Consider the following 22,627-nt stretch of genomic DNA (forward strand, 5'->3'; position numbering starts at 1 on the left):
GAGGAAAATGTGAAGGGGAGCTGTCAGGAGATGCATGATTGAGGGGAGAAGAGCATGAGAGAAGTGAATGGGGCAGCTGCTGATTGAGACTAGCCAGGGAGTGCTACCCAACCCTCTGCCCCGCAAGGCTGAAATGCAGGAGAGTTATATTCACCCAAGTTATGGCAGCCAGCTGTGTGAGTTGATGTGTCACAGAAATACCTCGGGGTTTGTCTTGTAAAGCCCCTTTTGCAGTGCTCTCTGTTGCACACTGTGGAACATTTTACACAGGGCAGGAGCTTTTCAAACCAAGAACCACTGTAACTGGTTCACCTGGAAAGAGACACCTCTGGGAGGCACCATCCACCCTGCCTCACTGAGAAATAGTGTGAGACTTGCCTCTCTCTGTATAGCTGAGAGTGCTGTGGTTACTCATGCGACACCCAAAGCCAAGCTCCAAGTGGCACAAATAGCAGCAGAACAGGCCCTGGGCTTCACAAGCTGGGAGAGCCCCAACAGCTCTATCCAAGGGTAATTCAGCGTTTGGTTTCCTTCCAAACTGTCAAGTCTGCACTTGAATCTACAACTCTCTGTTTCCAAGGCTTACAGTGAGGTATTTGAGTTGTATGGCTGCATGGAATAGCAGTTCTTGTGCATCAGTGGTGCCTTGTGGCTAGTTTTTTCCTACCTGTCTCTCTTCTTTTGTCTTTGTGTGCTCTGGTTGTCACTCTGAAGATCTGAGACTTCAGCTGTGGTGATGTAGCCTCTAAGAGGAACCATGCAGGTTTTGATTTAGGTTTGACAGCACGTGCTTTAGCTAGGTTGGATGTGCTACACATGCTCATCTTGCCATGTCTTAGTTCACTGTCCTTGAGCCCTCACTCAAAACCGTAATGTCTAGGAACAAGGTTGCCCATTTCCATACTGCTCCATTTTGCAGTCTCTTTTTGGCATGGTAGCAGGGCAAACCAACCTGAGTCATACGTGTCTCTTTTGGCCTTTTTCTACCACTCCTGAGTGCAAAGGAGCAGTGAGAGCAGAAAGCAGTCTGCAGTGCTGTAAGTGAAAAGGCGGGATACCAGCCTTTTCCTAGACTTTTCCCATTTGCTTTGCACAAAGGAAACCTTATTTTCCCATCACTATTTCACTCCTTCACAAACAACAAGCAAACAAGAATAGGAGCCGCTGGATTGTATTTGCTGATGGTTTGGTAGGGCTTTTCTTTGGAACTTTTGTCACCTTCCTGTGTTTCAAAGCACTAGCTCTCCAGGACAGTGTATTTAGGAGTCTTGTATTCAAAGCTGAGCTCTGTAGTGGCACCTCTGCTTGCCTGTTAGTTGGGTGACAGGGGTATTTCTGTTCTGTGCTCAGTGTAACAGGGCTCAGCCAATGCAGAGCTGCCTTGCCATGGAGAGAATATGGTGTTTTGTTCAGAGCTTCCCATGAAATGTCTACAGCTGAAGCCCTGCCTTACATTTGTAAAAACATTGAAAAAGTAATGTCTAGCTCTTATTTGCTACAATCTGTTTATATTTCCTGTCAAGCACCTCACAAAGTAACTTAAAAAAAAAAAAAAAGACTTGAGCATTTAAGAGTACAAATGATAGGCATGAAACCCTGAATTCACTGAAATCAATGGAAAAACTGCCTTTGACTCTGGCAGTTAGGCTCTTGCATCAAAAATGTGGTATCAATTAGGAACAACTGTCCTCTGCCACCTTACAATTCTTCTTTTCAAGATGACATCTCAAACTATTGTCCGAGAAATTTCAGTCTAATGCTAGTCTCATTTAAACTGTTATTGAATTATATTGGACTTTAAAAAGCCTTCAGGATGCAGTTTTTTTCTTGGATTTAGATACTAAAACAACCCTATTTATATTTTTCCCCTGTAGCCTGGAAACAACAAAGCTTCCAGTTACCTTGATAGGCTTGCATATTGAGCAACTCAGTTATTTACATAAAGATATTTCTCCAAAAGGAAATTGTATAAGCCCTACTTTTCCACCCTATGTTTTCAATACATCTTCCAATTATTCAGTAACTTAAAGGTGTTATTCCTATAGGAATATAAAGTGCCCATAGTCTAATAAAGTGTAGCAAATAAATCTGATCTATCCAGTGACACCGTTTCTTGAAATATTTTCCTTTTTGCTTTATACAGCAAGATGAAAGAAAACTATGCTAGTAGGTGCCCTGTAAACAGAATTGTTCATGAATGTAGTTTAAATGCCTCAAATCCACACACACATTCAACACATCACTCAAGTGTCAAAACAGCTTAATTGCTTTTTTCACAGCTTTGATCATACTTGTGTTATATTGGACTGTTCACATTTTCTGTTATAATCACTTGTTATCTTTCCATACAATTCTAACAAGTACTGTCTTCATCAAAATTTTTGTTGTTCAACTTCCCTATTTCATTTTTAATCTGCTAAATGAGCATTTCCTTTCTTTAGAAAAACAAATAAATCAAAAGGGTCAATTTGCTTTTGTGTCTTGAAACAAAGCTCTTTTTGTTTTATTTCTGCTTGGTCATTTATTATCCACAGCATGTTTGATATTTGTGATAACGAATTTTACATGGAATAAATTACATGCGCATCCTGATGAATAAAGCCCCTGTTATTGTGCAGTTAATAATGCTGGTTGCAAACTTTGTTAATGTCTTACAAATATTTTCAGTAATAACACATCAGGCTTTATGTGTATTTCCTAGGAAAAAGTTGTCCTTTAACAAACTCAGCAATTTATAAAGGGGCATGACTGGTGTTATCCAAGGAGATTTTTAATCTTAAACCCTCCTGTTCTCAATTAAAAGGTATGACACAATTCTTTGCCCAGCTTGCCTCCTGTTTATGGCATTTACATGAAATATGGCACATTATTTAAAGCAAACACTGTAATTGCATGTGCTTCAACAGGTCAGAGCACAATAATGCATGTGCAGTGTTCAAGACTCAATTTGCTCTCTAGATGCATGATAACCTATTTGGCATGATTTTTTCCCAGTATATATATTAGTGGCCAATAATGGCTCTGATCCAGGAAAGCTTTTAAGCATGCATCTAACCTTAAGTAGGTGATCAGAACCCTGAAACTTGCTGCTCTTTGCTGGTTTGTGCTCTAAACAAACTAACACTTCACTGTTCGCTGCCCCAAGCCTTCTCTTTCCTGATGTGATCCTCCTTGTTGAAAGGATCAGTTCCAGCAACGCTGCTCTTGTGTCCTGCTGTGTCGCCTTTCAGCCCATCCAGGGAGGTTCAAACCTCTCACAAGGATGAGGGTATGTGGATGTGAAGCAGTCTGAAAATGGCTTTCCTTGACCAGGCAGACCCCAGCAAACACCCACCACCACATCTCCTGTGCTCGTCTGCCCTGTAATCTTGACCCCAAAGCTCCCACTGGCTCTGTGTCTGTCCCAGGCACAGCTCCTCACATTCCTGCTGCTCTCTCATGTACTGAGCAACTCCCCCTCCTCATCTTCCCAGCCTGTCCTTCCCACAGGACCTGTATCCAGCCATTGCCACTCCTGTTTGAGCTATCCCACCATGTATCTGTGATCCCAACAAGACTGTAGCCTGTGATGGCACACAGACCTCCTATTCCTGCGGTTCCTTCCCAATGCTGCTCGTGGCAGTTCACAGGCAGTAGCCATAGACTATCAACAGATACATTAAATACATGTAAATAATTGTATCTATACATATAAAAAGATCTGTGGGGTGATTTATGAGGTGAAGCAAAGTTCCTGCTATCCTGCTATCCGAATATGGCACTTGATAGGGTCTAGAGCCCAAACTAGAAATTTAAACTAAACTAGATCACTGAGGAAAATGAATCCAAGATACAATCCCAGGCAAAGGCTCTACCACAATTACTTACATTTGCACTGTTCCTTTTATTCTGGTTAGACAAAAATTAACAACAGTTAACCAAAGTGTCCCCAGCAAGTCCTGGTGTCATCTTCTTTTCATACGAATACTCTCTAGTTTCCATCTTTTACATGTACTGTTATAGTCAACTCTGTAAATTTTTCAGGCCAGAAGTTATGTTCTCAGGAGGCTGGACTTGATGATCCTTATGGATCTCTTCCAGCTTGAGATTCTGATACATCCTTTTGTGTTTTGTGTTAACTGTACAGAGTCTGTTTATCTCTTCAGTGCTTCACAATTTAAAAAAAAAAATGTTATAGGCCTGATAATTTTCACCTTCCTATATAACTTTTTACTTCCCCCTGAGTGGAAAATGGAGCTGTAATACCCGTGACATTTTCACTGTGCAGCAGAGGCAAGATTTGCACTATGTGATGGTCATGACCTGCTGCCTACCCCAGCTGTAAGTGACAAGGATCAACAATTAGGTGGTCACTTGATTCTTCCCACTGATTTTCCTCAGTTTGTTCTCTGTTTCCTCGAAGTTCAGAGGTCACACCAATTTGAGGGAAACTTTTCTCTTATTTGTAATTGACTCTGTGTGCTTCTCTGTAGTTAAAGTGCCAAGTGGACAAAAGAGAACATGAGCCCATTTTGTATTGTGTGTTACTTGGCTACAGAGTGAGCCAAATAAGTTGTTCCATGTAAGAGAAATTATGGAAGGAGAAGACAAAAGTGGATGACCAAAGTCAGAGAAGTTCAGATGCAGAGTGCTCTTCTCTTTGATGTATCTTTGCATCATCAGACAATTTCACCTTTAAACTGCTCAGATGGTCAGCGCAGGAATTCAGCTGGCTAGAGGCCAGGTTTGTGAGGTTAGTGTGATCTCAGGTTCAGTTCCCTGTCTCTCAATCAAGTTATAAATTAAACCCATCTTCCATGCTTTCAAATTGGGACCCATGGTAAATATACTTTTAAAAATGACACTTGAATATGATCAAATCCTACAACTGGGTGTTTATAGCAGCACTGAAGATAGTCTCATGACTGTCATAAAACTAAGTGCCCATTTCAAAAACCAGATGTAGGAGATAAACCTGCACGTAAGGCCTCACACTTAAAAACCTTCCACATGGCAAGTCAGAGCAGCCCATTGTTCACTACGGGTTTGGGGATTTTTTCCCTTTGGGTTCCCAGCAGAAAGGGAAGTTAACTTTATGGACTATTTTTCTTTTACATTTGCTTGATTTCATAATGGCAGGGTGCTCAATCACTCCCCAGATATTAGAAATCTACAACTTTGATTCCTTCTACCCCTGGGTCTATAGGAAATAGGAAGGGCATTCTCTCCAAGATCCTCTTTATTAGTACTCTGTCTCAGTCTGGAGGCTGTGTTTACACAGTACCAGCCTGGGGCTCTTGAAGTCTAACAGTCTGAATTGCTGCAAATACAACTTCTGTGTTCCTCAGGGTAATGGCTGATTTTTATTTTTTTTAATTCTCTCTGAAAATACCTACAGCACTATATAATTTGAACAGTTCGGGCAGTGGAACAAGGAGGAACAGCTAAAGAGCATTTATTTGAATATTGGAATTTCACAAACTGGACCTACACTTTACTTTTGTCCTTTTTTGCCAGACTGAAATAAACAGCTCAGCTAAAACAAATGTGGCGGTTTTGTCTGACTTGGGTTTTTTCATGATTGAAGTGTATCTAGTTGGTATTTCAGCAGGATTATATAAATGACAGTATAAGAACATTACTGAGGCAAGCTTTAAGCATTAAAATAATACCTGTTTTTAAATCCCAATTAGTATAGTTGGAAAAAACCCAGCCAGATACACTTTCCGACATACAAGTGCTTTTCCAGATCTGAGGACATCTAAGAGCCCGTATACCCTAAGCAAATGCAGATGGCTAACTATCTGCTGTAAGTCATCCTGCAAGGTTGTACAACCTCTCTACAGGTGAGGACCTGTCCTGATTTTGGAAAAAATCACTTTTTCTTCTGCTGAGGCAGCCACGTGGAGGCAGCAGTGGAAATTGCATCCCTTGGATGTATGTACCAGGCCATAAAAGCAGGTGCTCTGGCCATTGTGCCTTTAGATACATTGTGCCTTCTGGTCTTGGCAGCTCCTCTGAAGCAAAGGCAGTGGCAACAGAATTAGTCAGTGTGCAAGATGATGATGTCAGTGGAACTAATCTATTTTAGTCTATTTAATTATTGTGTTTAGCAGTCATACAGCAAAGTCTTCCAATCTCAAAAACATAGATAAAGGCAGACTGACAATTAATTAAAGTCTACCTGCTTTGGAGTACCACTGTATTTATTTTTAGGTTCAGCAATTAAAGAAAGTTGATACATAGACTATATAAAATAACCATATGCAGAAGCAAGAAGTCAAAGCCCCAAGTAAATCTGGGCTCACAAAAGCCTTTGTTCCAAGTAGTGAACAGACACCCTGTAAGAAAACAAAAATCAACTATTTCTTGAGGATCTCTGCAATACCTAAGTGTGAAGAAAAAGAGCTAAACATAGACTTTTAATTTTGCTCTCCCTGTCTCTTAGCTGTTACAGCCCTATTATTTACATTATTGTAAAACTGGGTTATTAAAAATTCAAGCATAGTTAAAATGACTAGAAGTGATTTATAGTGTCAGTCCAGAAGATTGTTGGTTGTTTTTTGTTTATTCACCTGTTTTCTGACTCCTTGAATAATTTCCCTTTCTTTATTAAAAAAAAAAAAAAAGAAGAAAAAAATAGAAAAGAAAAAAAAAAGGCCAGCCTGCTGCTACTGAAACAAATAGGTACTGTAGGGCACTTGAGTCCCAGGCTTTGTTTTGCTGCCTGCATTAGGTGGGTTTAGGGGCCAGATGCACTGAACTTTGCAACAGACAGTGCTGGGACCATCTGTGCAGAGTTGGGGGGTGTCAAAGAAAGGCTGTTTGTGTAAGTCGTGGGAAACGTAGTGGCCTGCCTGCCAGTGTGCTCCATGAATTGAACTAATTGAAGATTATACTCTAGAGCTTGCCGTAGCTCAGTGAGAGGATAATCCTTCATCAGCTGCAGTCGCAGCCAGTAATTGGTGCTTATTACAGGGAGGAGTTCCCCCGCAGTGCTGCAGAAACTGAGAGGCTTTAGTGTTTAATTACTGTCTTTCAATAGAGATGGGAGGAAGGGGAAAAAAGGCCAGAGTAAGAAAGTCCGGGAGTAAGGGGAGGGGCAGCAAGTGTAATGCAATTTCTGATAGTCTAGGCTAGACATTTAACAAGTGAGAGCGCCTTTTGTGTGAGAACACAACATTCTGGCATGGATAATGAACCTCTGTTGTTTGTAATTAACCCCCGCATCACCACAAAGTCTTTGTCTGGAATATTGTCTTAAACGGATTGTTTTCCACACCTCCGGCGCAGCTGAAAAGACTTTAAAGGTCTGATTTGCCACATTCATGACAACCTCACTTTTGAAAAGGTGGTTTGGTGGGGTGGGTTTGGTTTGGTGGGTCTTATTTATTTATTTATAGTTTATTGCAGCCCTGACTGTAGGTGACACTCCCATTTGTCTCTGGCTCCATATTCATACTGGAAGCTGATCAAGAAGAATGTATGGCCATACACATAAACATCTATGAAAAGGCAGTTGAATGATTCTAAACTTCTAGAAGTGAAAATGTTGTTGATTTAACTAAAAAGAGATGCTGCTTGGGTTTTATTATTGGGTTTTGGATTTTCATGATACAAAATTCTCCCTTAGGTTAAAACTGATGTAAAATGATAGACCTGGAGTCCTCATATGTGCAATTTCTTCCTTTCCAGGCACAAACTTCTCTTACTCCAATTCCTTCAATATTGGTGTTAAAAAAATGAGTCTTATTGGGGAGCTAAGATGAGCCACTCTGGTCCATAATCATCTGAATTATGGTTTGTGTAAGAGTTTCTAAATGTTAATGGTATTGAAAAATAAGGATGCAATTTAAGCAAGGTAACCGAAACCCATTTCCCCAATGTAAAGGTTGGGAACCTAATGGGTAGCTGTCCATCTTACAGGCTTGTGTGTGGTGATGCTAGTCTTCCAGGTGCTGTGAAGAGCATACACCAGCTCAGAGATGGGGCACAGCCTCAGCATTATCATGGCCCAGAAACGTAAATCCTCACCAGAGAAAGGCTGGGGAAGACAGCAAAGGCAGCCCATCCCCCGGACACTGCAGTGTACTGCTCTGTGCTATCATTTATTTGTTATGGCATCCTCAGAACAGGGCAACACTACTCATTCATTTCAGCATCAGCACGAGATTTTAAAGTTAGCTCCATTTGCCTTCTGCTTGTGCAAATTGCACAAATGGAAGTTTGTTTCTTTCACCTAAGTCTGCTAGGAAAAAATATAACAGGCTAGCATTGTTTGGTGTTATAGAAGATAAAAAGCATGCCTGCTGCTAGAAGAGTCTTGCAAACCTCATTATATATGTTTGTCTGTCGACAGACTGCTTCCTCTCTGCATATATGTAGAATGGGGGAGAGAAGAAGGCATGTCACAAGTAGGTAAATCAGGAATTAAATGCAACTATTAGGTAAAAGCAATATCCCTGGTAAAATATATACATCTTTCCAGAGATTACTTCTGACAGTGTGTATTTGAATTTGTTTAAGTTTTAAGCTTGCATGCTTTTTTAAATTGCATTTTTTCTTCTATGCACAGCCAAATACTCAACTGTGCACTAAGACCTATGCACTTCATTAGAATGTAAGTATGCATTCCAATTTGTTAGATCTATAGACTACCCTTTAATTATTTTCCTTGTGGCATCAGACAACTAGTAAATAGCTGGGAAAAGTCACCATGTCATGAAATAAATCCCCATCTTTATTTTATAAAAAGCCATAGGGAGGTATAAAAGCTGTCAAAATAAGGAAATGGATCAAGAATTCACAGTAGAAATTTTTGTATCAGAAGCAGAAACACAAACAGCCACCTTTCTGAAAAGAAAGAAGCTCTTTATTTGTCTTTTGTTGCTGAATACAGGCAACAATAATGACCTAAATGAGACCTACTGAGAGCAAATAGGAAATAAATGCATAGCGGGTTTCTAGCACCAGCCATTCTCAGACACTTAATTGCAAATTGTTAAATGCACAGAGTTACCAATTTATTTTAACAAAATAGCATTCACAGACTCTCACCAGTTTCAACCTTGGCACCTGTTGAGCAGCTCCTACCATCAAAAAACTAAGCCGGCTTTGACACTGAGTAAAAATATCAGGACACAACTCTTTTTTGTTAACTACAAATATCCAAACCCATCAGTGTTCGGTACACAAGTATGGTATCAGATATATCTGGGAGATGCTATTCCTTTAGTACAGTGAGGTGGAAGGAAAGGAAAAGATTCCAGCACACTAGGATCTCCTAGTTTCTCCTCAATCTTTTCCCCAAAGCTCTAGGAAAAACACTGTAAGAGCTGCAGTTGTTCACTGTCCAGAAGTCTGTGTAGTGGCAATAAAGGTTGGAGGAAATGTGACTTAAAACTGATGCCACAAAGAGCCAAAAAACCAAACCAAACCGAACCAAAAAAATTTCCTGAGCAACCTGAATCAATTTAGCCTGGGAAAAGTGAGTAGACAGACAAACCATAACATGGCAAAATTGGCTAGAAAGGATTAGCAAGCAGGAATCTGAGATTTGCTCGAACCAAACAGGCTGGAGTGAGGCTGAGCAGGAACCTGTCTGGGTGTGCTGGGCAGCTGCTGGCTCAGACAATCTCTCACCAGAGACAATCTTTTTGCCACTCCACCCTGCATCTTTTTATCTTTTTACCTTTTTCCTCATGCCAGCCAAGAGAATCTTGAAATGTATATAGATAGTCTGTGTGTGTGTGTGACATTTATGCTTATAATACATATAACTTCAAAAACTTGAGTTTTGGAAAAGATTTAATCTAATTGCAGCAATAATAAAGGATGGAAAAATTAGTTTATTTTCATACCTAAAAAGCATTAATGGTCCTTCAAACGTATCTATAGATAGATAAAATAAAATAAGTGCCTTTACAAGCTACTTAGAGAGTGTTTGCCTTTGGGAAAACAACCTTTTTTCAAATGTATTTATCCTGTTTAACAGAGATTTGCTTTGCGATTTTTAAATACCAAATGTTTTTGTTCAAAATCCAGGAAACTTGTAATGGGTAGGTATTGTATAACTTGCAATGCCTTCTTAGACTTCAAAGTTTTAGGAATTGTAAGTTGCTAGATGAAAAGAAGCAATATTCCAGTTATGAATTATAAGTATAATAAAGAGTAGTAATGATTCTTCCCTTGCCTCCGGCAGGCCTCAGACCAGTCTTGTTGGAGCAGTTCCTTAAATCCACAGCAATTGCATTATTAAGCCGAGTTACACTCAGGCCAGAGCAAACATTAAATGAAGGGCGTAATTACGGCTTGTTCCAGTAAAACTGACTGGAACAGGGCAGAGCTAGACAGATTAGCTCATGGACATGGAAGCTGCACGTTTGTCCCAGCCCTTTCACTGAAGTGATAGAAGAGGGAAATGTCACCTCTTTAAACAATATATTTTTAATTATGATTTCTAGTTTAGATGGTTGTAGAGAAAAAAGTTGAACCAAACTTTGACTTGTTTCTGAACACAGAGATAGTAATCAAAAAAACACCTAAGATGTTTATTTTTGCAAATATAACTATTTTTAAATCATCCTATTTTGAAGACTGACTGGCACTTTTGAGTACTTATGGTTGGTAATGCCAGAAAGCTCTGAGGCCATGTGGAGTCACTTCAGCAGGTCAAAAACATGCCTATTACATTTCCAGGACGTTCAGTGTTTGGTAATTGGCCTCCTTGGCTTTCTCCTTCATTGTGAACCCTCGATGTGGCCCCAGAACAGATTCTGTTCTCTGGACACAGTCTCGTTCCCTTGTCCATGTACTCACAACTCTCTAGCTGAGAATTGCATTAAACAGGGTTAATGTTACATGATTTTCTTAATCTTTTTTCTTTAAGGCCTCAAAACTGTCTACTGCATCTTCTTTCAGTGGCACCAAACCTGACGGGTTTTTTTCATTTATTGTCTGTTTTCTCCCCTGCATTATGTCACACCGAACACCTGAACTGGGCTCTACCACACCTGGCTATGAACTGCTGCTGCTTAAGGGGCCTCCATAGCACACAAAAAAGAAACAGAAAATTTCTCAAACCTAGTTTAAGAGGTTCATAAGAAGCCTAACTGCCCTTCAGTAATCCCCTCTGATTCACTTCAAAACTGCAAAAATGCAGTGTAACCTTTTGCTGGCAATAGAGTCACAGTTCTTCTGAGAGATTGTCAGACAAACATAAGGTTTTGTGTGTAAAGCCCTTCTATACCCAAGAGCCATGAGTAGTGTCCAAAATCTACTACTTATTCATGAGGATCTCTTACTGGCCATAAACTAGTTTTCTACAAGAAGTCAGAAAACATATAAACAGCACTACCTTTAACTAAATGCTGATGTATATGAGGGGAATCTGTTGCTACCAGTAAAGCAGCAGTGTACAGGATCAGTCTACCCAAATTTATTAGGTGGTTTTAAAAGCTCCCTTCATCCTGAAATAATTTCTAAAATTGCAAGGAAGTCCCTGCTTTCTAAAAAATATGTTTATTTTCTCATACATACATACATACATATATATAATTGTGACATAATATTTTAAATTAGTCTAGCTAATTTAATTTTATTAATTTTCTTGGAACATTGCCTTAATCTTCACATTCCCTCTGGCTTACTGAACCCACAGTCAGACATTTCTGTTTATAGTGACTGCCCTGTTTAAACAACATTCTACTGAGTTTTTGGCCTAATGGTATTTAACCAGGAAGGGTCAGTAAATTACTTCTGCTAGTATTAAATATCCACAGGAAAAAAACATCAGAAAAGAGGTTTGGATAACATTTCAGGTAACCAGTGTTTAGAACTGAACTCTTAGCACAAATTCATCCACAGGGCAGAGAGATATTAATTCCAAGCAGGCTGAAATCCCTGGCCATGAAGGTTTGGTTGAGCATGGATTCAGACTTTGGCTGTAGACTTCAGCTCAGCAATACAAAGGAAAGTTATACTGAACTTCAGAGGCTCACAGTTTTGATCTCATTGACTGTTTTGACTGGATAAAAGAATCAAGCTTTTGGGATTATAGCACTTAACTCTTTTAAGATTGGTTAAGAATTTACGGCTTATTAACCAATTAATCTTACTTTAAGCTCTTAGTGCCTTAGCATGGCTGGGCTACTCTAAATTCCTAAGGAGACTTAAGCATCTACAGTGTCTTAACATAGTTAAGATTTCTTCCCTCATTAAAAAGACTTAATCATGTTAAGGTTCCTTAAGCATTTAACAAAGTTTATATGCCCTGTAGTTGTTGCCAATTTCCTTCTTAATTTCTAAGTAAGCAAAATCAGTGTAAATAATTGTGCAATATGAATTTGTGAGATCAAGCTCTTACCTGAGACACTCAAGAAGTGAAGTTAGCCTCAAAGTTAGCTCAGGCATGATGACTGACTGAGCATTTCCTCTGTGGAACAGAAACCTTCATCAAGTGGTTCTGGCTATGCCACCAGAGAGAATTCTGCATTGATAAATCACTAGAGCATTGAATTATTGAAATGCCTGACCACAGAGCCCCTATTTTTTTAACTTAGGATTCATATTTATTGTGTTCATATATGTATCCTAAATTACTAAAGTATTCATTAGTTTATGAACATATTACTCCTACAGAGTTAAGCAAAAACCAACTCTTACACAGGTCAATAAAGCCTTTGTATGAAAGAGATCTAAGTCAGGATAGAGTGCTCAATGGCACTGAATCCCTTCTCCTCTACTTCAGGGTATTTTATTAAGTCAACAATAAACGTTTATTTCAAATTGTTCATATGCAAAACAAAGACTATGCAATGCTTAAATTGTGTAGATCTTTCATGCACTTATGTGAGGAGAAGAAAGAATGAAATTAGATTGTTCGTTCATTTTGAGCTAGTTGAGCAGGAAAGAAAACCACTTAAAAACATTGTTGCCTAGTTTATGCTTTTCTTTTAAGCATCAAGATTGACATGACTGAGAATTGTGTTTGTTCAACTGAAAAATTCTAATTCTACTCCTAATGATTATAACAGAAGTGCAGTAACCTGTATGATTCATTGTCAGTTCTTTCAGATGAAAAGAGAGGTGTATCTATCCACAATGCAAAGGAAAACTGGGACGGTTTTCAAAGATGCTCTGATATATGAAACACTATAATTGCTGCCACAAACTAAAAAACCTGCACTCTTTCCTTTTTATACAAGATAACTTTTGAAGGAAGTGAGGACAACTTTTGAGGCAGCCTTTCATGGAACATGTAGTAAAATGTTTTTTCTCCTTTTTCAGTTTATTATTCTGATGTGAGTTTTGTGGTTGGGTTTTTTGTGATATATGCTGTTACTTTGGGAAGATAATTGTTTAAGGTGCTTTCATTCACTCACACAGTCTAACGATTTCATATAAACACAAGTACCCATTCTCATACCCGACTAAGTAACAACAATGGATGACAGTCAGAGGTAACAACAGGTATCCCTCCTTTACAACAGTCACCCTTCCATGGTCCTCCATAAACTGCTTGGTCTGCCAAACACTTGCTTGTCTTTCATAGGCATTACCTGAGGCTAAAAACATTCACAAATGTCAGAGGCTGAATTCAAGGTTCCTGAGCTTCAAGAGCTCATCACTTTTTTATTGCACTTTATATACCTATGCTGCAATTCCCAGTTACTTCAGCTCCAGCTGTGACAGCTCTGCAATCCCTCAGATTGAATCTCCAGTGAGAAAAGAAGCATCACGTGGTTAGGTGTCTAGCTGTGGAAAAGATCTTTTTTTTTCCCCCCACCATACAGGACCTCTACAGCAGAAGCAGATATAGTTCTTTATCCTCTAATTTCCATCACTTCTCCACAGCAAGTAAACTCCGTGGCTTTGCCCTGAACTCCAGGCCTACAAACTACCCCTCTCCATTCACAGTTTTCTTTTGCCACAACACCTCAGACATCTTCAGTTTCTGAATATTGTGTGTGATGCTAAAGCCTGCAGGTATCTCTCCCATCTGTCCTGGTGCCATCTGAAGTGGAATGTGAATAAGCACCAATATGTGGCACACTGCCTGCCTTCAAAGGCTCAGCAGGATGCTCACTTTTATCTATCTGTAGCAGAACAAAACAGCTGCGAATCTATCAGAGAAGCATTTTGTCCTTGCACCACAATTGTTGGTGATGGGCAATCCCTCAGCAGTGCTGGGAGCTCTGAATCTGAAGAAAACAAATGGCTGATGTCATAGCTGTCTCTCTCTTTAAATGGGTCAGGTATATCAATAGGGCTCACATGAGGAGGAAACATAAGGGGTTTATATGATTTTTTTACTTTAACCAGCAATGGTTCCAGAATTTCCACATGCAAAAGCAAGTTTTCATGAACTTGTGTAGAAACATACCCCAAACTTCTTCAACTCCAAAGAATTTATTGCAACCCCGGAACTGGGACAGAAATTGACTATGGGTGCTATTTAGAAGTTGGTTCTCACAGCCTGCACCAGATCTGCAAGTAGTTCATTTGTTGCTTGCAAGTCAAAGGTTAGGGGATGGCAGCCAGATATGTATGACATAGACAACAAAGGCTTTCCATCTACACCAGAGGCCTTTGAAGAAGAACAGTAATGCTCTGGACTCCGCTGGAGTGATTCTGACTGTGTGTTGTCCCTGTGAAGCACAAAAGGGATTAAAAAACCATAATGGCTGTGCCAGGACTTTGTGGAATAGAGAGCAACACCAGCTAAAATACCGAAATAGGAAGCAACTGCAACTTACAAAATTCAAAAACCAAGTTCAGGTAAGCTGGAATTTTGTTCATTCTTTATGACTGACCCTGAGACAAAGTTTGTTGCCCATCATGAATCTGGCATTCTGCCCATATTTTCTCTCATGGCTTATGAAGATTAATATCCCTGTACATTTGAAAGGCTGATGGCAGGACAGCCTTGCCTCTTGAAATCATTTGGATATCTAAGTTGGAGATGCCACACGTGTGCCATATGGGGGTTGTTGAGCATTGCAGTCTTCCCTTGTCCCTGCAGACTCACACACTACCAGTCTAATCCAGGTTTCTCTTCTCTTTCGCTCCTTTCTCTGTAGGCGCTGCAGCTGCTGCTTCAGGGATAGGTCTTGTTCTTCTGATTCCTGAATTAATCAACTTTCTCTGATGCCTTTCCCTGATCTTAAAATCAAGAATCAAATACTATTAGAAGGAAAAAGGGATTTTACTTCTATATTTATTTTAAGGATCCTTAGGTGCACCACGTCCAGGTGGAGTGCGCCGAAATGCACACCTCAATGCACACCCACAATAGATCTCGTATAACATTATAGGTCTTATTAATTAGCATTTCTATCAAAGATTCTCTAATGAGAGGCTCGAGTGAGCCCCCCTCCCCAAGGAACCTTCCCCTGGATGGTTCTATCTTAGTTTACAGAATGTGTTCTGGAGAGGACCTTGGTGTCTGGGGCTTTCTGATCCCTAACTACGAGGCTTCTGAGAAGTTTAGTCTCCTAGCTTGACAAAATACGTCTAAGAATGTGGGCTAAAAAACACTAAGTAAAGGTATAAAAGGGGTATAAAAGAAAAGGCAAAAAATAATCGTGGCATCACCTCCAGTGTGTCGGCAGCAGCAGGTCACTAAAGTACTGGAGAGACATATCATGTCTTCTGTTCACAGTCTTACCCCAGTAACGCCCAAGCCAGAGATGGAAATCTTCTCAGTGTCGATGTAATTGCCGATTATTTGCTGCTGGAACTGCACTCCAGACTTGGGGCAAGAAGAATCTAACCCCGCATGAAATTGAAAAGGGCCATTGTCTTCCCCAGCAGTTTGTCTGGTCCTTAGGTCACCTTGAAATGTTATTTAACGATGCTATTAACAATTCCTTCCCATCTCTTTCTGCAGCTTCTTCTGCTTCCTTCTTGCACTGAACTGGTGTAATGGGTTTCACCTCATGCTTTGGGTTTTTAGTGTAACAGAGCAATACAGCAGAGTGTCTGGGAACCAAGGACTTGCAGGAGCACATGCCAGGATTGTCTGTGGAGCTCTTGGGCCTGGGCATCTACTATACACATCAGAATTGCATGGGACTGATCTCAGCCTGTCAGGAATTTCTTTCCCATCCCACGTTGCAGTAAATTCACATAGGCAGCAATTTTCAAAGGCTTATAAGTAGTTCATACTCAGTTGATTTTCACAGGCAAAGTAAAAAAAAAAAAAGTGTAATTATAAACAAAATTATTCCTTCCTGCCAGTTTCAGGGCAGTGAATTGGAACAAGTGAGCTCTGCAGTGAAAATATCTCTTGATTTTTTTTCCCTTCTCCCCCTCCCCCCGCTTCCCAAGTAAAACAGAATGTTTTTCCCCAACACTCATTCTTGGAAGCCATTCTATTTATTTTAGCTGAAATTTTCCAACACATCTCAGATTGAGACACAGACATGGCATGGAAAATTTCAGCCCAAGCATTTAGTGTTTGGCAAAGGTATAAGCAACTGGGACTTAAAATGGGAAGAGTTTGGCAATCTAGGATGAACTAACAGCCTTCCTTCTAATGAACATTCTTGTACAAAGCTTATTAATAGACTCAAGAACAAGTTTGAAATTCAGAATAGACCAAAAATAATGCTGGTGGCCTGTCTGAACTTTCTAGTCTTTATGGGAAAGTACTTTGAAAAATCATTGGAAAGCAAAGTTGTGTGACTAAAGCCAGTATAAATCTAACTATAATTTTCTGGTAGGCTTAAGAGTTGAAATATTGTCTTCAGCTTCAGTGGTGATATTAACAAAATGCAGTGTAGCACTAGAAAAGCTACAGAAAAGGAAATTGAGAATGATCTCTAGAGATAAAGGAATGTGCAGGATGGAGTAAAGTAATTTGCATAAAAATTGTTAGATTGGTATTTAATTGAATTATATTGGATCTTGCATTTTTTAGATAATGTCAGTTTGAGTTACTAATGTAGGTTATTATAGACTAGTGTATTATTAAAGAAAATATATTCTTGAAACAAGTTTTGACAATGTGCTTACCTGGTAAAGTCACCTGTTCAAAGCACTCACGCTTTCTCATGCAGTGAAATATGATAGCACTAAATAAAACCTATTAAATTGGTGGTTTCCATCATTCTCATTATAGATCTCTCCCACAGGTGCCTGGAGTATGTTTGCAGCAGATTCAGCCTTGTGCAGCAGGCCAAGGACAGTACAATTTGGTGAGTATTGTTGATTGATGCTGTATCATTATAATACAGTCAGCCCTTTCTTTCCATGCCCCCCTCCCTGCTGTTCAGCCATTAAAATAATACTGCCAGGTTAAAACTGCCACGTTTTTAAAGCTTATTGCATGTGAGTAACACTGTTGTGGCACGTTAAAATGCCACAATGCTAAGAAGAATGCTAAGTAATTGAATAAATATTGCTGTGTTTAAACTGTTCCTGTTTGTGGAGACAACTCAAAACCTGAAAGTACATTAATTGCCACAACATGATACAGATGTGCTCTAGCAAATAAAAAATACTGCTGACAACCCCTGTGATGACTGCTTTAAGCCATGGTGTAGAAGCAAAATCTCCATTTTAATACCTATATGCGTATGTTTTTTATGGAAAATTTAAGCAATATTTTATTTTTTTAATCTAGATGAAATTTTTGGCATTCAATTCTCTAAGTAGTGATTCCATCACTTTCCTGTTCATTGGTGATTTCCTCAAGAGCTGAAACTTGTACCAGAGTTGGACCTGTGAGATACTAAATCAATAACTGAGACATTTCAATATTCGTGTGTAATGAGCAACTACTAGCCAGTGGTCACTATATTACTGTCCTCTTGCATTAAAAATAAGCGCACAGACTGTCTGTATGATTTTAATCATACTTATGCTGGGTTTTGAACTTGATTCCATGTAATCACAGATGAAAATCATGCAGATCTTTACTAAAGCAGCAGTCAGAAAACCTGATGCTTTTGGCATATTTTTAATCTCAGCACTCCTCCCAAATAGTGGGTCACAATATTCTGGTCCCTCCCATAACATGTGGAACGCTGAAGCGTATCCTGTTATCCTTAGTTTAGTGCTGACTGCTGTGAGTCAAGCCAGATGTGTAAGAGTTGATGACTGCAGCAGCCCCAGAACACTGATGCTTCTGATTTTTGCGGAAATCTAGTTAAGGGTAACTTCTTCTTAATGTTACTATTTACTTGTTTGCAATGGTAGGTGGTTTTTAAACAAAAACTCTTCAGTTCTGATTTTGTCTCCAAGAATCTTGGTAGATTGTGGGCTCTACTGGGATATTTTGCTGTGTGGCTCATCCACACTGCTGACTTGGACCAAGGATTAAAAAATGGGGTTAATTATAAACCTCTGAAGATCTCAGATGGAGATTTTGCTGTTGTTTGCATTACTAGATTTCAAAGTGATGCAAGCCTGTGAGGATGAATGAAAGCAGTGCTGGAGAAGTCTAGATAGTCAGGCCGGAGCTGTGATCCCCAGTCATGTAGACCTTCACAGCCTCCTGGCGCCCCTTGGTATCCATGGGTTTTCTTCAGAGGGGCAGAAATCCACCTGTGTGGTTCAGCTTGCCAGTGGCCCTAAGAGAGCATCAAAGTGTACAAATAGCTGCAGAACTCTGAGGAAAGTTAAGAAATGGTATAAACAGGCTGCCTTCTGTTCTGCTTGATCATTTTGGGGATTCGGAACTGATCCTTTCCAAAAATCATAGGTGAGGATTCTGTTACACCTCCAGAAATTGACAGAAACTCAGGAAAAAACAGGAAGAAATCCAAAGAATTTTCTGTGCTGTTTTGCAGTGTTGGGTGACATCAAGTCAAGTTCAGTACAAACGTAGAATTTGCCCTGATTGCTGCTTCAGAAATTTGCAGCATTCTGCTTGCTTATTCTCCTTGGAAATGCTGGCAGATATGTAGGGAATCAGGAGATCTCTGGAGCAGAGGTGGAAAATCCAAGACTGAGAATGACCTCTTAGCATGGTGTTTAAGGCTCAGAGAGCTCCGTATTCTAGTCGGTGGTCAGAGAGCAACTGTTTTTATTTTAAATGAACATATGATGAAATACTTTATCTGCAGGATGGAGTTTAAAGGGTAAAATCTCGCTCTCTTGGATTGGTCCACAGCACTTTCTTTTTTCTTTGAAAGAGAACATTGCTGCCCATACTCAAAACCAGTTTGTGATTTTCCTGCTGCCAACTGTCAGGTGGCTAAATCTTCAGTGTATGCACCTTTCCAGTTAGTGTTTCTAAGAGCAGCCAGGTAAACAAGTTCCTGTTCCCTCTGAACCTGTTTGCTGGTCCCATTCCAAGCAGTCCTGAATTGCACATCAACTTAGTTGCTCACCTACAGTCAGAGACTCTCATGTAGCGAGGTGTCAGAGGAAGTACAAATAAGCAGCAAATAGACCAGAACTGCAATACACGATTCCCTGGTTGCCAGATCCTAACTGCAACGGGAGGTGCTGATGTCTGCTTTCTCACATTTGCTTTCGATCAACAAAAACTATGTGTCTGTGATGAGAAGCTAATCCTGTATGACATGGGGTGTCAGATCTCATCGCCATTATCTATTTTAGCTTTAGATCTGTTGTTTGGTTCTGAATTTTTTGATTTGAAGGAAAAAAAAATGGAAAATTATTATAACCTAATCCGTTCACCTATGTAATTCTCCTTTCCTAAATTACTGCTTTTCAATAGCAAGCTTTCTTTAAGTATGGTAATGCAGTTTTGGCATGACATAATGCATAATTCTTAAGTTTCTCCTTGTAAAATTCCACTATGGTCATCATTTCCAGCTGATCCTCCAAAAAATTTTGCTCTTGGCTCCTATTTTATAAGTACAATGAAGGCTGTGCCAATAGCTTGTGCTTATCTAGCTTGGTTACAACAGTTAGAGTCTGGTTTTCCAGCCTTAGGAAACAACTGAAACAATATTGATTTGCTTCAAGCCTGCCAGTTAAACTGGCACCACAATCAAGATTCCAGTAGCTTTCTAAGTTTGGGGTTTTTTTCCCAGTGTATCTGCCATGTATGCAACTTTGTTAAAAATAAGGAAAAAGTACAGTGGTTTAAGATTTTTTTTTTTTTTTTACACTATTTCAGACTGGAAGATTTGGTGCTGTCAGTATAATGAACTTTTTCAAATAATTTTTTAAGCAATGCTGTCCCATAAGCTTTTGGTGGGAACCTGAACATTACAGCATTGGTTAGGAAGCTATGCTTTACTCAAAAAATTCTTTGCTAGAGGTGGCATTTTCTTTCTTACTACAGGCTGAAAATGTCCTGTTTGTTGATCTAACTTAGAGATATAAAAATGCAAACCATTAATGTGCATGATTCAACTAAAGCTACACTGAACTTATTCTTACATTTGAAAAAAGTCACAAATAAACCCTTTATGTGGGATATAAACACAGAAAAGATCAAGCCTAAAGAAACCTTAAAAAGTAGTGATGAAATGAGAAATAGAACTGAATTTTCATTTTAACAATATAGTTTTCTATTTGCTGTAATGCATGGATAAACATCTAGAACTGGTATCAAAAAAGTAGCAAGAATGTGTGCTCACAGCTTAATATTTTACTACGAAATTCCAACTACACATTGTGTATAAGTAATTACTTAGCTAAGCCAAGTGAACACTCTAGCCAGTTCTTGCTAAAATAGATTGCACCTCACTATTGGAAGGGTATTAGCAGAATTTTGTTGTTTACCGTACTAATTTCTTCAAACAAATGCCTAATATCCCATTTCTGGAGTCATGAAAAGCCTTCCAGAGGCTTATATATGTACTACACTCAAGAGGCAAAAAAAGGTGGAGACAAATTTTGAATAAATGAAAGAAGACACTTTTAAGAGCGATGATGAACATGACTTTAAAATATCAGCCATTTCTACAACACATGGCAGAACAAAAATTGTTGGTATCTATGTTAAAAAAGAGGCAGTGTGGAAATCATACTTATTTGACACTAATGCTTTCAAGCTTCTTCTTTGGCAACATAAAAGAGTCCTAAAATGTAAAAATTGAGTATCTTAGGTTTTCATATTGATGTGGAAGTGGTGACTAATTATTATTTTTTATTTACACATGTAACATGCATGAGCATCTAATCAGATGAAAGTAAACACTAGTATCTTTAACACAAAACATTTCCAACTTATTTATTATGTCTATAAAATTTCTATTATTTTTATGCTTTAAAACTTTTTGTTTTTTCAGTACTCCGCAGTCAGAAGTGAAAGCTTTGCTTATATAGTTCTGCCCATGTGTAGACACCTAAATCCACTTGAACACTTTTGCCTTGTGAATTGGGAATGAAATTTCCCCTGTACACTGGAAGGTTTTACTCCTAGCATTTGATTGCTCCAAAACAGATATTGAGAAGTTGAACTAATTATTTATTTAATAAATTAAGTAGGAAATAACATAATCTAACTTAAAACAGAGACTGAAGTTTGATTACTGGAGGCACGAGCTACATTTCAGTCAGGCTATCATGGCTTGGAATACTGCAGGGAGTTATAAGGATATCATACCAGCAAGCTGCAACTCGGCCCCAATTTATGAACTGTAACCTCCACATTCTTTTAAAGTTTGTTTTTCTTTCACTTTATTTTAACTGGTTTCAGGTAAGTTCTTTTAGAAGTTTAGTGTATGTGAAAGATCACTAAAAAACCCCCAATGTTTTCATACCTTTCTCTCCTAGTTTACAAAATTGGTATTTTGAAAAATACTTTTTTTTTTTTAAATTATTTTTAACAATTGCTATATGGGTTTCATTCCAAACCCAAAGATCCTGACTCAAGTTTTTACAGTTTTAGTGGGAAACTATTGATAGATGCATTGGGTTGAAGATGAAAGGTGCATCACTTCACCTCCTTGGGACTGGACACAAAAGGTGATTGAAATGCACCGCAAAATACCATCACTCGACATCTTTATGGAGCTTTGAGTAATTTAATTAATCCTTTAATACGATGCACTGATAATTGAGGTATCAAGTAGTTTATTGTATTTTCTCTTTCAATCAGGTTGTTTTGTTTTTTTTTCCAGGTTGGACCAGGGCTGCCTGACCAAAGCGCTCCACTCCACCTGGGTAAGGAGCGCGTGTCCCTGTCGGGATGCCAGCCCTCATCCCGAAGCGGCTGTGCCCAGGAGGGGACACGCTGAGTCACGTGCGAACACCTGGATCCTGGAAATAGCTGGAGTGCGGGAACGGCGCCGGAGGACACAGTGCCCGAAGTCAGGGCCGCGCGTGGTAAACTGCTCTGAGAATAAAGGCGCTGCATCAATACACTGGTTTTTAGATGACTGTCATTCCTTTAATAGGAAATACATTAAAGAGATTTCCGGAGCCTCTTCGTGCAGAAAAACAAAGCAAAATAAAAACCGCAAACAAAACAAAACTCCCAAACTATCCTTCTAAATGGAAATAAAAATTTTAAAAACCAACAAAAAAAAAAAACCCAAACCAAACCAAATAAACCCAAGCAACAAAAAACCACCGTCAAGAACGAGTGTTGCGTTGTGGTGACTCTGCTCGTCCCCTCTCGCTCCCCCGAGGCCGCGGTGAGGGAGCCATACCGCCCGCGGGCTCCGCCGGCGGAAAGCGCCGCTCGGGATGGCTCTGCCCTGCTATTTTCCCCCCTCGG

At 39.4% G+C, this 22,627-nt stretch overlaps 1 long non-coding RNA gene across 1 annotated transcript; it reads left to right on the plus strand.

The window, feature by feature from the left end:
* The first annotated feature begins 7,174 nt into the window (after positions 1 to 7,174).
* On the plus strand, positions 7,175 to 22,382 carry LOC125325398. The gene is made up of 3 exons (XR_007203314.1): positions 7,175 to 7,289; positions 17,115 to 17,177; positions 22,029 to 22,382. It is a non-coding gene; the product is annotated as an uncharacterized LOC125325398 (long non-coding RNA).
* The last annotated feature ends 245 nt before the right edge of the window (positions 22,383 to 22,627 follow it).

Source organism: Corvus hawaiiensis, chromosome 4, assembly GCF_020740725.1.
Source record: "Corvus hawaiiensis isolate bCorHaw1 chromosome 4, bCorHaw1.pri.cur, whole genome shotgun sequence".
Classification (NCBI taxonomy): Eukaryota; Metazoa; Chordata; class Aves; order Passeriformes; family Corvidae; genus Corvus; species Corvus hawaiiensis.